Source organism: Monodon monoceros, unplaced genomic scaffold (genome assembly GCF_005190385.1).
Source record: "Monodon monoceros isolate NGI ecotype Baffin Bay Population unplaced genomic scaffold, NGI_Narwhal_1 Super_Scaffold_7, whole genome shotgun sequence".
Lineage (NCBI taxonomy): Eukaryota > Metazoa > Chordata > Mammalia > Artiodactyla > Monodontidae > Monodon > Monodon monoceros.
Window position 1 is genome coordinate 42,974,374 of NW_021703784.1, and position 12,336 is coordinate 42,986,709.

General features: G+C 38.3%; 1 protein-coding gene and 1 long non-coding RNA gene across 5 annotated transcripts in view; one reads left to right on the forward strand and one right to left on the reverse strand.

Annotated features, from left to right (window-relative positions):
• The window catches only part of GRM5 (glutamate metabotropic receptor 5), a 555,198-nt gene that overhangs the window by 300,199 nt on the left and 242,663 nt on the right, over nt 1-12,336 (forward strand). The window lies entirely within an intron of this gene.
• LOC114886584 overlaps nt 1-12,336 on the reverse strand; it is a 259,298-nt gene that overhangs the window by 8,499 nt on the left and 238,463 nt on the right. The window lies entirely within an intron of this gene.

A 12,336-nucleotide genomic window follows, 5' to 3' on the forward strand; every position in this document is an offset into this window, starting at 1 on the left:
ACATTACGTGGAGCTGGGAGGTCTCTTGTGGACCACTGTCCTGAACTTGGCTTTCCCATCAGTGGCACAGCCCTGACACCTGGCTGGAGCACCAGAAGCCTGTCCAAGGAGAGTTTTCTTGAAGCAACATTTGCATAGCAAGCTTCCTGTTTTTATATGTCTTTTCAAGAGTTGAAAACAGAATATCGAAAAGATACCTGCATTCCCATGTTTACTGCAGCATTATTCACAATAGCCAAGCTATGGAAACAACCTAAGTGTCTATTAACTGATGAGTGGATAAAGAAGATGTTTTACATATATATATATATATATATATATATATATATATATATATGTATATATGTATATATGTATATACACACACACAGACACACACACACACACACACACACACACACACAATGGAATATTATTCAGCCACAAGAAGGAAGGAAATCCTGCCATTTGTGACAACATGGATGGAGCATGAGGGAATTATGCTAAATGAGATGTCAGACAGAGAAAGACAAACACTGTATGATGTCACTTACATGTGGAATCAAAAAAAGTTTTACTCTTAGAAATAGAGTAGAATGGTGGTTACTGGGGGCTGGGAGATGAGGGAATTGGGGAGATGTCGGGCAAAGGGTACAGACTTGAAGTTAGAAGATAAATAAGTTCTGGAGATCTAATGTACAGCATTGTGATTACAGTTAACCATAATGAGTTATATACTTTGACATTGCTAAGAAACTAGATATTAAATGTTCTCAGCACAAAAAAATGGTAATTTTGTGACTTGATAGAGGTGTTAGCTAATGCTACGATGGTAATCATATTACAGTATATAAATGCATCAAATTACCATGTTATACACCTTAAACTTACACAATGTTATATGCCAGTTACATCTCAAAAATTTTTAAAAGAGGCAAAAGAAAAGGGTTGATGGAATTTGTGGAAGAGCTAAGGTGTCTCTGGTAGAAACTGAGTACTTCCTCCTCACCTTTCTTCTGCTTCATCTATTGTGATTGGGGGGAGGGGTTTTATGATGACAGATCTTCCAAATCTTTGTAGAAGCAGTTCTCAAATTTCAGTGTGCATCAAAATTCCCAGATGGGCTTGTTAAAAATGCATTCCTCACACCTCCAGATTCTCAGTTAGAAAGCCTGAAGTAAGGAGAAGAATGTGTCTTTTTCAAAAATTCTTCAGGAGATGCTCAGAGGGGGGTTCCAGAGGGGTCACACTTTGAAAGCCTTTCTCTGTATGATGCTACTACTCTCTCTCCTCATAAGCTTTCCATAGAGAGGAGAAGGTAGATAGATAGGGAGTTACTAAAAGAATATCAGACTCTCCATTTCAAAGTATAAGTTGCTCCTTGGTTAAATGGCAAATTGAAGGTTTTGTTATATGGAGAGAATGCTGGATGAGACGTTAAGAAACCTTTATGCCAGACTTGGCTCTACTTCCTCACTTTTTCTTCTCTAACCATTAAGTTTTCTGGCTCCTTTAGTTTCCTCTTCTGGGAAAGAAGGATTTTAATGGTATCGTTTCTGCTTATCTCACAAAATTGTTGTGAAGATCAAAAGAGATAATAATGGTTATGAAAGTGCTTTATAAAGTATTATGCAAATATAAATAATTATTATTATACCTTGTCTAGAATTAGAAATGACCAGAGATTGAACTCCATGACCGCCTAGATCTTTTGCAGCTCTAATCCCTGTTATTAGGGAAGGGGTTACACAAATGTCATTCAGTGCCATGCTTTACAGCTATTTAAGGGTCTGTAAATATCTCTGCACAGCTTAACCTTCCTTCCACTTCACCATAGTTGAACATGCTCATCAGAGATGGCAGTGGGGATGGCTTGATGATGTTCTTTCACTGAGGTAGTCATCTTGCTTGCTGGGTCACTTCATTTTTTTAATGTCTTTGCATTTATAACAAGTGTGTGCTTCTGTGGGTGCTTGTCTCAATTTCTCAGGCTCGATTATCCTCACAGCTGGATCTATTTCCTCCATGAAATCTTCTCTTAACCCTCCTACCCAGACACACCACCACAAGTTTGAGTCTCTGTTCCCTCCTATGTGCACTCTGTGTTTATTACTGGAGCACTGCCTCACTAGAATATGAAGTTTTTGAGGGTGTAGATCACGTCTTGATCATGGTCTATTCCCTGCATTTATGCATGGCTCACTGTAGGCACTTGATGTAGAGTGAATGCATGAATGTAAGAAAAAATGAATGAAAGAGCCCCATCTATAGGTTCAACTATATCTAGTTCTTGAGTCATTTCCTGGCAGATTCACTAAGAAACTCAGCAGTCTCAGCCCCACCAAAAGAAGTTTAGTGTGAAGTCTAATCACCCCAAGCCAAACTCTGGCTGTGAAATTACTGTGCCATGACACCTACCAGAAACAGGTGCCTTGAAGGTTGTGTGGTTTCCAAGTTACAGTGTTCCTTCTTCTCCTCCCGTGCTGGCCCAGGTGTGGGACTGAAATTTTGTTTTCATTGTCTACTCTCTAGTGTGCCTAATTGCTTGCCTGATATTCCAGACCACTGATCTCACCTAGTTTTGACTAGCCCTATTTCTAGACTTGGATATTAAGTCTTCTCAGCATAAATATCATTGAATTACTTATCACTGAACTCCTCTTAAGTGTAAGCGGTTGCTGCCTAGTTTCCCGATTCTCAGCCTGCCTTCTAGATTTAACTCACTAACTGCCACAGGTGTAGCCGTTCTCACACTCCGCACCCAGGTACACACTCCTGATCAGTTACATCAATGAGCCTCGTTAAGACAGCACAGCAGGAAGATACTACCAATAGAACATATATGGGACATGAAGAGACCATCCCCTGTTGTATCTCTGATTGCTTTACCATTCTTGCTAGGATCTGCCTGTACAGCTAGATTTTCATCCTCCAACTTGCCAAGTCCCTCACCCTGTGAGCAAATTCTGCCTCTTGGTCCCATGATACTGAGATCCTAGCAGACCTTATGCACTTACTGATCTTGGCTACAGACATGTGAATGACAGGAGAGAGAAAAAGAAAATTCCTCCTGATTCTCACCAAGCCTTATTAGAGGAAATGTAGTATTTTGGTTAAAAGCATGGGCTCTGGAGCCAGACTGCTGAGGTTCTAATCCTAACTCTGAATGACTCGGGCAAGTTATATAAGTTTCCTGTGCCTCAATTTCCTCATCTTTAAATATTACCTACCTCATAGGGTTACTTTGAAGATTACTGAGTTGAAATGTATGGGACATTCAGAAGAGTACCCATCTGAATCCTAACCATATAGTCTCTAAAAGTATATGTGTTGCTTCAACATATATTTAATGCTATTAGAAATTTTAAGTGGAAAATATTCATGAATAAATAGTAGAATTAAATAATTGAATATGAGTAAATGAGGGATGAGGTGGAAAGATACTCCTCTTGGTAGAATTTGAATTAGCGAGTGTTGAAAGAGTGATGAAAATAGAAAAAAGATCATCATCTGGTAAACATCATAGTAATAATTGTTTCAGGCAAGTATCATCAGTGGGTGCTAAAACTTGTGTGTTAAAATAATGAGAAATAGGGTATTTTCATATTCTGAAAGCATCTCTCTACAATGTACTTAGCTGTTACCAAGGAGAAAACAGTAACTTGATATCAGAGAGGCCAGACAAAAATCATCTTAACCAAGTGATCAACATCAAAATGAACATCATTAATAATGAGACATATCAATATCATGTGCCTCTTGACATGATTCCCTGGGAGGGCTCAAAATAACTTCTGTGGTATTCTTAGCAAAAGCGTGCAATCTAAACTTAATCAGGAAGAAATGTAGACAAACCCAAATTGAGCAATGTTCTACAAAATAACTGGCCAGTATTCTTCAGAAGTGACAGCCATCAAACGTAAAAGAAGACTGAAGATCTGTCTTAAAGGAAACTTAAGGTGACATGACAACTAAATGCTGTATACGATCCTAGGTTGGATCCTTGTCCAGAGAAAGGTCTTTAGTGGGGAAATTGAAAAACGTTGAAAAAACTCAGTAGACTAGTTATCAGTTTAGAATTGAAGTCAATTCCCTGGTCTTGAAAATTATACTTGCTTACGTAACCTGTTACCATTTGGGGAATCTGGGTGAAGGTCACATGAGAATTATTTGTACTACTAGGGGGATTTTTATAAGTCAACTTATTTACCATATGCCAAGAAGGGTACTAGTTCTACTTCTGTCATAGTTACATAAAGCAAACATAGGGGTTTATACTCCAGGAATGAATAGTCTAGTAAAAGATATAAAATGACAATGTAAAAGGTGCTAAATGCTATGAAATGTTTAACTCTAGGTGAAGGTTAGAAATCAAGAAATCTTTTCTAACGGGAATAAAAATACTTCATGAACAAGGCAGCATTTTAGCTGCACTTTGAATGATATCTGGAATCAAAACACGTAAATTTAGGGGAAGAAGGGAAGTCTCGGGGTAACAAGGGCATTACCAAAGAGCCCAGAGCAGGTAATTTCAGTGAGAGGTTCATTGTGGCGCATGAGGAATTTGCAGGAGATAAGTGGGAGGTGGGTATTAAAGTTTCATTGAAAAGGGTCTTGAAAACAGTGACAAAATGTAATTTCATCCAGTCGTCGGTAAGGAGCCATGGAAGGATTTTGGACAGGATGATGTCAATATCATTAAGTAGAGAGGTTCAAGGTACTGTAAGTAGAGAGGTACATGAAGTAGAGAGGTACTGTATTATGAGGTGGAAGTGAAGATTGTGGCATAAAACACTGGCTACTTTATGTTATTTATTTATTTATTTTGCACTTTAAAAATTTATTTTTTATTGAAATATAGTTGATTTATCAGTACAACTTTGTGTTAGTTTCAGGTGTACAGCAAAGCAATTACACCTTACAAAATATTGAGTATACAAAATATTGAGTATAGTTCCCTGTGCTATACAGTAGGTCCTTGTTGTTTATTTTATATTAATATATAGTAGTATGTATACGTTAGTCCCAAATTCCTAAGTTTTCTCTCGCACCCCCCCCCCCACCTTTCCCCTTTGGTAACCATAAGTTTGTTTTCTATGTCTATGAGTCTGTTTCTGTTTTGTAAATAAGTTCATTTGTATCATGTTTTTAGATTCCACATATAAGTGATATCATATGATATTTGTCTTTCTCTGTCTGACTTACTTCACTTAGTATGGTATTCTCTAGGTCCATCCATGTTGCTGCAAATGGCATTACTTCATTCCTTTTTATAGCTGAGTAATTTTCTATTGTATATATGTATCAATACCACATCTTCTTTATCTATTCATCTGTCGATGGACATTTAGGTTGCTTCCATGTCCTGGCTATTATAAATAGTGCTTCAGTGAACATGGGAGTGCGTGATATATGCCCAGGAGTGGAACTGCAGGATCATATGGTACAACATTCAGAGAAGGAAAAGTAGTCTGCAGGTATGAGCATTGCTTTCTTAACTGTGAAATAGTTGCTCATGTTTAAATTGACCAATCAAGAATAGTGAACTCAGAGATCTTCACATTTGCAGAGGCAGATGGTGGAAGTGAAAAAGAGTCCTCTTATGAGCAGCTCTATCACTAATACATTTGCTACTCAGCTATCCCAAACAATATATGGGGCAGTTTTAAGTAAAGGCTTGGAAGTGGATGAATATTTTATTATAATGCAAATTTAGGGAAGGCAGCCCGTGACATGCAATTCAGGAACCAGAGGACACCATATTACTGAGGTTCTGACCATTGATTTCTCTATAACGTATCTTAAATACCCATTTATTGCACAAATGTTGAAACATAATACTTAGGTTACCAGCTTTACATGATATAATAAGTCTTTTTATACTCTATTCTTACGTTTTATATTCAGAAGAGATTTTATAATTATGCTAAAATATAAATAATAAAACGATAATACTATAAAAATACAGAAACGTGAGTTTAAACATTTCAAAAATGCCCTGTGATTTCAAATGTTAGTAATAGCTTACAGTGTTTTGCTTCAAAACTACTCTTTGAATAACTGAATTTTTAAAAATCTATTTTCACTAGATAAAATTTCCAACTTTATACATTCTAGTTTATTCATTTTCATATGCATGTTTCAAAAATATTGTAATTATGAATTCTGCATACCACTTTTTATCACTTTAACATTTTTAAGATTTTTCTGTGTGTTATGGTTTTTCTTATATATTGGTTTCAGTGACAGCAAAATATTACAACATGTAGCTAAACCTATTTACCTTAATCATTTTACTGTCACTGGAGATATAGGTTATTTTTACTAACTGTTATAAGCAGTGCTAGAACAAATACCCTTGTGCATGTAAATAGTTTTTTCCTAAATTAAAAAATATTAAGTATTTAGAAGTATCCACTTCTAAAGTGATGTATGTTCTAGTTCCTAAAAGTAAATTGGGTTTATTTAACTGATCAAAAAATATATGGGGGGCTTCCCTGGTGGCGCAGTGGTTGAGAGTCCGCCTGCCGATGCAGGGCACACGGGTTCGTGCCCCGGTCCGGGAAGATCTCACATGCCGCGGAGCGGCTAGGCCCGTGAGCCATGGCCGCTGGGCGTGCGCGTCCGGAGCCTGTGCTCCACAACGGGAGAGGCCATAACAGTGAGAGGCCCGCTTACCGCAAAAAAAAAAAAAAAAAAATATATATATATATATATATATATATGGCATTTTTGCAATTGGATTAATTCATGTAATTTAATTAATTATTGATAATTAATATTGTTCAGTTTGATGGAAATTATTAAAATAATGAATACATTTGTTCTGAAGTCCAGAGAAGGAAATCTTCCAAAGATGTGCAGCAAATTCACACAGAAGATAGGAACGTAAACTAAGGTTTCTACTTCTTGTTTAACCTTTCTTTCAAAACATTTGTTTAAATGCATACCATGAATCAAAATCATCATTGCTGTCTCTTGGATACTAGGATGAATAAGACCATCTTTGCCCTCAAGAAGGTTACAGCCTATGGTGGAAAATAAGCAAGAACATTCATTGTTAGTGTAGTAAGTTCTATTGGAACAACATACCCAGGTATCATTTGACAATAATTATTAATATCAATTTGAGTGTTTGGTATTAGATTCTTGATGTGTGATTTTAATCCTCATAATAATCCTATAAGATATAACTAAAATTAGGCCCATCTAATAGACAAGGAAACCAAGAATTAGAAAGGGCAAAGGGCTTCCCTGATGGCGCAGTGGTTGAGAGTCCGCCTGCCGATGCAGGGGACACAGGTTCGTGCCCCGGTCCGGGAAGATCCCACATGCCGCGGAGCGGCTGGGCCCGTGAGCCATGGCCACTGAGCCTGCACATCCGGAGCCTGTGCTCCGCAAAAGGAGAGGCCACAACAGTGAGAGGCCCTCGTACCGCAAAAAAAAAAAAAAGAAAGAAAGGGCAAGTAAATTGCCAAAGGGCATGTCAATAGTCAAGATTCAAACCTAAGTTCATGATTCCAAATTCTCTTTTATTATTGAAAAACCAGCAGTGTTGTGACTTGTGTAATTTTTTTAAATTGAGGTCTAATTGACATATAACATTATATTAGTTTCACATGTATAACGGAATGATTCAATGTTTGTATACATTGAAAAATGATCACCACAATAATTCTAGTTAACGCCTGTCACCTTACGTAGTTAAAATTGTTTTTTCTTATGATGAGAACTTTTAAGGTCTGCTTTCTTAGCGACTTTCAAATGTGCAGTACAGTATTGTTAACTAGAGCCATGATGCTGTGCAGTATATCCCCATGACTTGCTTCTTTTATAACTGGAAATTTGTACCTTTTGACCCCCTTCACCCATTTCTCCCAACTCCACCCTCTGCCTGTGGCAACTACCAATCTGTCCTCTGTATCTATGAGCTTGGTTTGAAAACTAGCATTGTTGATTAGAGTATTATAACTCCCCAAATAAACTTTGAAATATAGGTCCCTAATTCCTTAGAGTTTCTCGGGGAAAGTAACAAATCCATTACATTTCTCCTGTGCCCTTTTTTTGCAATTGGGCCGTAGTTTTTCTTTGCCTAGCCCTACACTGTCCAGTTGGTGTGTCAACCATATTAATGCCATAGCACATTGAGAAAAATGGTAATGTTTTCCCGGCATAATGCATACACAGATGGCTGGAAGTGTCTGGCTCATGCTCTGCCCAAGGCTGAGAGGATCCATATCTCAAGATGAGCCAGCCAGCATACCTTAGGGTGACCACTTTCACTTCTGAAAGTGCTATTAGTAATTATGCCAGGACAACAGGCTTAAATTCAGTCATGCTGGGCAAACCAAGACTGTGGAGATACTAATTATGTGACAGCAGTTAGAACTTCTGGTCTGTATTGTTTGTTATTAGTAGAAGGAAAACAAAAGTTTCCAATGAAAATACTCCTGTGTCAAAAGCAAACACTAGAAATTCTCCGTGAATTAAAACCAGTGTCTCTGGTAGTAGCTCATTTGTATAGTTACCTTTGTTTGAAAGGTTCATGGACATAGTAACTAACTGTGCAATTTGGGGATTACATAACTGCTGCTCCCATTTATAAAGCTCCCAGATATATCTTCATAACATTAAAACTATTTTCAAGCTGAATTTCATTTAGTCTTTTAAAATCTGTTAAAAAGGAACGTGTATCCTGTAGTATAGCTTGATGTTAAAGAAGATTAGAGACTAAAATCATGACAAGATGCCCCCCACCTTTTAGTTTCCACAGACCTGGAATAAAATACCACAAGACGTTCTGTACAAGTCTCTCATGTAGCTCTCCTCTTGTTGACATGCCTCGTATGATATGCCTCAATACTCCCATATCAGTATAGAAGACAGATCACTACACGTGGAATTAAAAAACAGTAATGCTTGCTTTACCAGTTATAGGCATTGTGACATATCTGAGGCTCAGTCTTTTTGTGAAAAAAGAAAAGATGTGAAAGAACTTAACATATATTAAACCTCTTCTATATGTTACATGCCCCTAAAGTTCATCAGGTTTCATCAACGTTTAAGTATTTGTTAAATACCTCCTGGATGTAAGACACTGGGGCTTCCCGAGAAAGACACCATTCCTTACTTCAACTTAGTTCTGGAGGTTGGACCTGCAGGGTCTATTCAACTCTTAACTCTGCCTGTGACAAGGCTGAGACCTAGATGTGCACCCTAATGGTACTGAACTGTCTGAAAGAGCCATCAATAATGAAATCTGTATCCGAACATAAGAAGCAGCATTTTATAGAACTGACTATGCTCTTAGCAGACATGAAATTTTTTCACAACTTGAACTTGAAATTGCAGGCTCATATCCAGACATAATATCTGGGATCCATATTCTCTCCTTCTCTAGTGGCTTTCTCTTTTTAAAATCCTGGATTCCACAATCAATTTATTTAGGTAGCTTAATGGGCCAGAATTTAGTTTGATCTCTCCGGTGCATTTATTTCCTAGATGAACAGACAGATTTGGAGGCTACACGACAAGACTGCACAGCCTCAACGTGCATGGGAGCCTTGGGAAAGGGGCCAGAGGTTTTCCAATACTCTTGTTAAACTGTGCTGCCTCATTCTCGGTATATTGATGATAAATAATTTTGCATCCCGATGGAATGACTACTGATACCATGAAAGGACCACTCCAGTTTTGCCGTGGTGTATTATATTGTTGCCATGCAAGGGGATTTAATGACAGAGGATCAGAAAATTATACAGTTTCCCCATCCATTGTTATCCTGCAGAGAAACATGCCTGAGTGGGCCAACTGAAGGCACCACAAAAAATGCCTGCAAAGCAGGACCCTGCATTCTTCACACTCACATATTTGTAAGAAAATTGGAAAGGAAAGCAGGGAACATCAACTCCACTATGTAATAACAGAGGCTTCTTGGTTGAGGGAACAGCCTTGTTGGAAAGGGGACCTCCAGAGTGGAGCTACAGGAATCAACTTGTTCTGTCTTTGAGCTGATCAGACCTGTACATCTAGCTTCTTGCAAAGCGATGCCAAGCAAGAGACAGAGAGAAAATAAGTCTCCAGGGCCATCAGAACTTATCTTTCTTCACCTGTGTAAGGTCGGGTAGACATAAAATCAGTCTGCACGTGAAAACACAAAATCCCTGGAAAAGTTAGTCTATGAATCCAAAATTAAAGCAAACTTCATATTATTACTCGGGATGGGCGGATTTCAGGAAAGTTTTGGTTTTCAGAATTCCTTGTTTATTTTTCTATATACTTGAGGTGGGCTTTATTTCTTGTAGAATGTTAGAACTGTAAGGATCTTTAGAAATCATAGTGTTCAGTCCCTTTGATTGTGGCTTAAGAGAGGTGAAGAGGTTTTTCTAAGGACATAAATAGAGTGACCACAATTTGTTGTCTAAATCAGTACAACTTTGAGAGTGCTCAAACGTATTATCACTCTGGGAGAACAGGCATGAAGGGAAATATCACAGGAAAACCAGGCCGCATGGTCACTCTAGGCGTAAAAGTAATTAATAGTTGTGTCTTTTGAATTTGGTTATCAAACAGCTTAGCAAGTGTACCCCGCTCTGGACTGTGGGTTAGAGCCTGTGGCTGGTTGTGCGTATCATGTGTCAGTAGGATGGAGAATGGCATTACCCCAGGCTATATCACCTGCACAGTCTGACATTTTGACATTATGACTTTGCAGATTTGAGAATAGGGTGAAAAAATGATGAACTGTTTTCCAGGTATAAACTAGGGGAAAGACAGAAGCACACACAGGTGGGTGTTCGTGGTAGTGTGAAGCTGCAGCTCAGTGCACACCCAGGGGCTGCCTCCATACCCAGGATATTGGGCGTGGGGAGAGCAGACACATTTCAGACCTTGTTTACCTGTCAAAGGCAAGGAGGCCCCAAGCTACTTCCAGATTCTTCTTGGCTCAGGGTCCAGAGAACTAAGACAGGACTAAGAATAGCCTCTGGGCAGGCTACTATTATGGACTGCTGTGTGGAAATAAAGCTGGCAGGGATGAATAGAGACAGGTGAGAAGTGACATGGAACAAAATAAAAGTTTTACCCATGCGAAATCAAACAAGTTAATGGACATGGAAAATGTTTATCCTGAGCACTTGTTTTATTTCATTTTCCGGCAAAATGAAATGCTGGCAAAACTACATTTTCAGGCTAAGTTTACTGCCACTGCCCATAGAGAGCCAGGGAAGCTGAGAGATTTCATTTCACTGTTAAAGTAACAGTTATTTTTAGGCAAATGCAGGAAAAGCCCATGAGACAAGGGTGAGAATGTGGTGAACATCAACATTTTAAAAAAATGTGACTAAATTTAATATATTTCTTAGCGTTATATAATGAGATGATTTCATTAGCGTGAATAACTCGTGTTATAAAAGCAGTGATAGATTGATAGGTTTACTTTGAATGTGCACATTGAATGTAGAATCTCAAAAATATGACACCAGTTTATGAGTATATTATAGAATTCATTTATTTTCATATATTGTTATCTTATTAAATGTTAATTTAGGGAACCTAGACTCCATCTACGATGTCACTCTCTGATCATCCAGCACATAATCTGGTTCCCAAACGCTATCAATTACAACTCTGGAATCTGTTTCCAATTTTCTATACACATCATCAGTCACAGGCTCTTTTTTTTTTTTTTTTTTTTTTTTTTTTGCGGTACGCGGGCCTCTCACTGCTGTGGCCTCTCCCGTTGCCGAGCACAGGCTCCGGACGCGCAGGCTCAGCGGCCATGGCTCACGGGCCCAGCCGCTCCGCAGCACGTGGGATCTTCCCGGACCGGCGCACGAACCCGTGTCCCCTGCATCGGCAGGTGGACTCTCAACCACTGCGTCACCAGGGAAGCCCCACAGGCTCTTTAAAAATGCCTAACTTGCTGCCTTTATTTAGCACCTACTCTACCAAGTATTGTGGGTTTTTTAAGAAAAATAATATAGAAAACTTTCGTTTTATGTTTCTAGCCTTAAAAGAAATGTTCCAAATAGTCCCAAATTTAAATCAGGTTCACATGCTGAGGAAATGCAACTGTGGGAGCCTTTTATTTCACAAAGGAAGCTGGGAGATAAAGACTACTTTGGTCACCTTATTCTGTAACCTAGTGTTTCTTAAATGTCAGTCACGATTATTTCATTTATCAGAAATAGTTTTTCATATCCATGAAAAACTACCTTATACTAGAAGTTTCTTTGTTGTTTCTGAATCAATCACTTCTATATTGAAATAAGTTTTTTAGAAGGAGGATTTGCTTTACTTCTATAAATAGAACAATGCAGTAATTTTAATAAATATAACTTAACCATAAAAAAATGC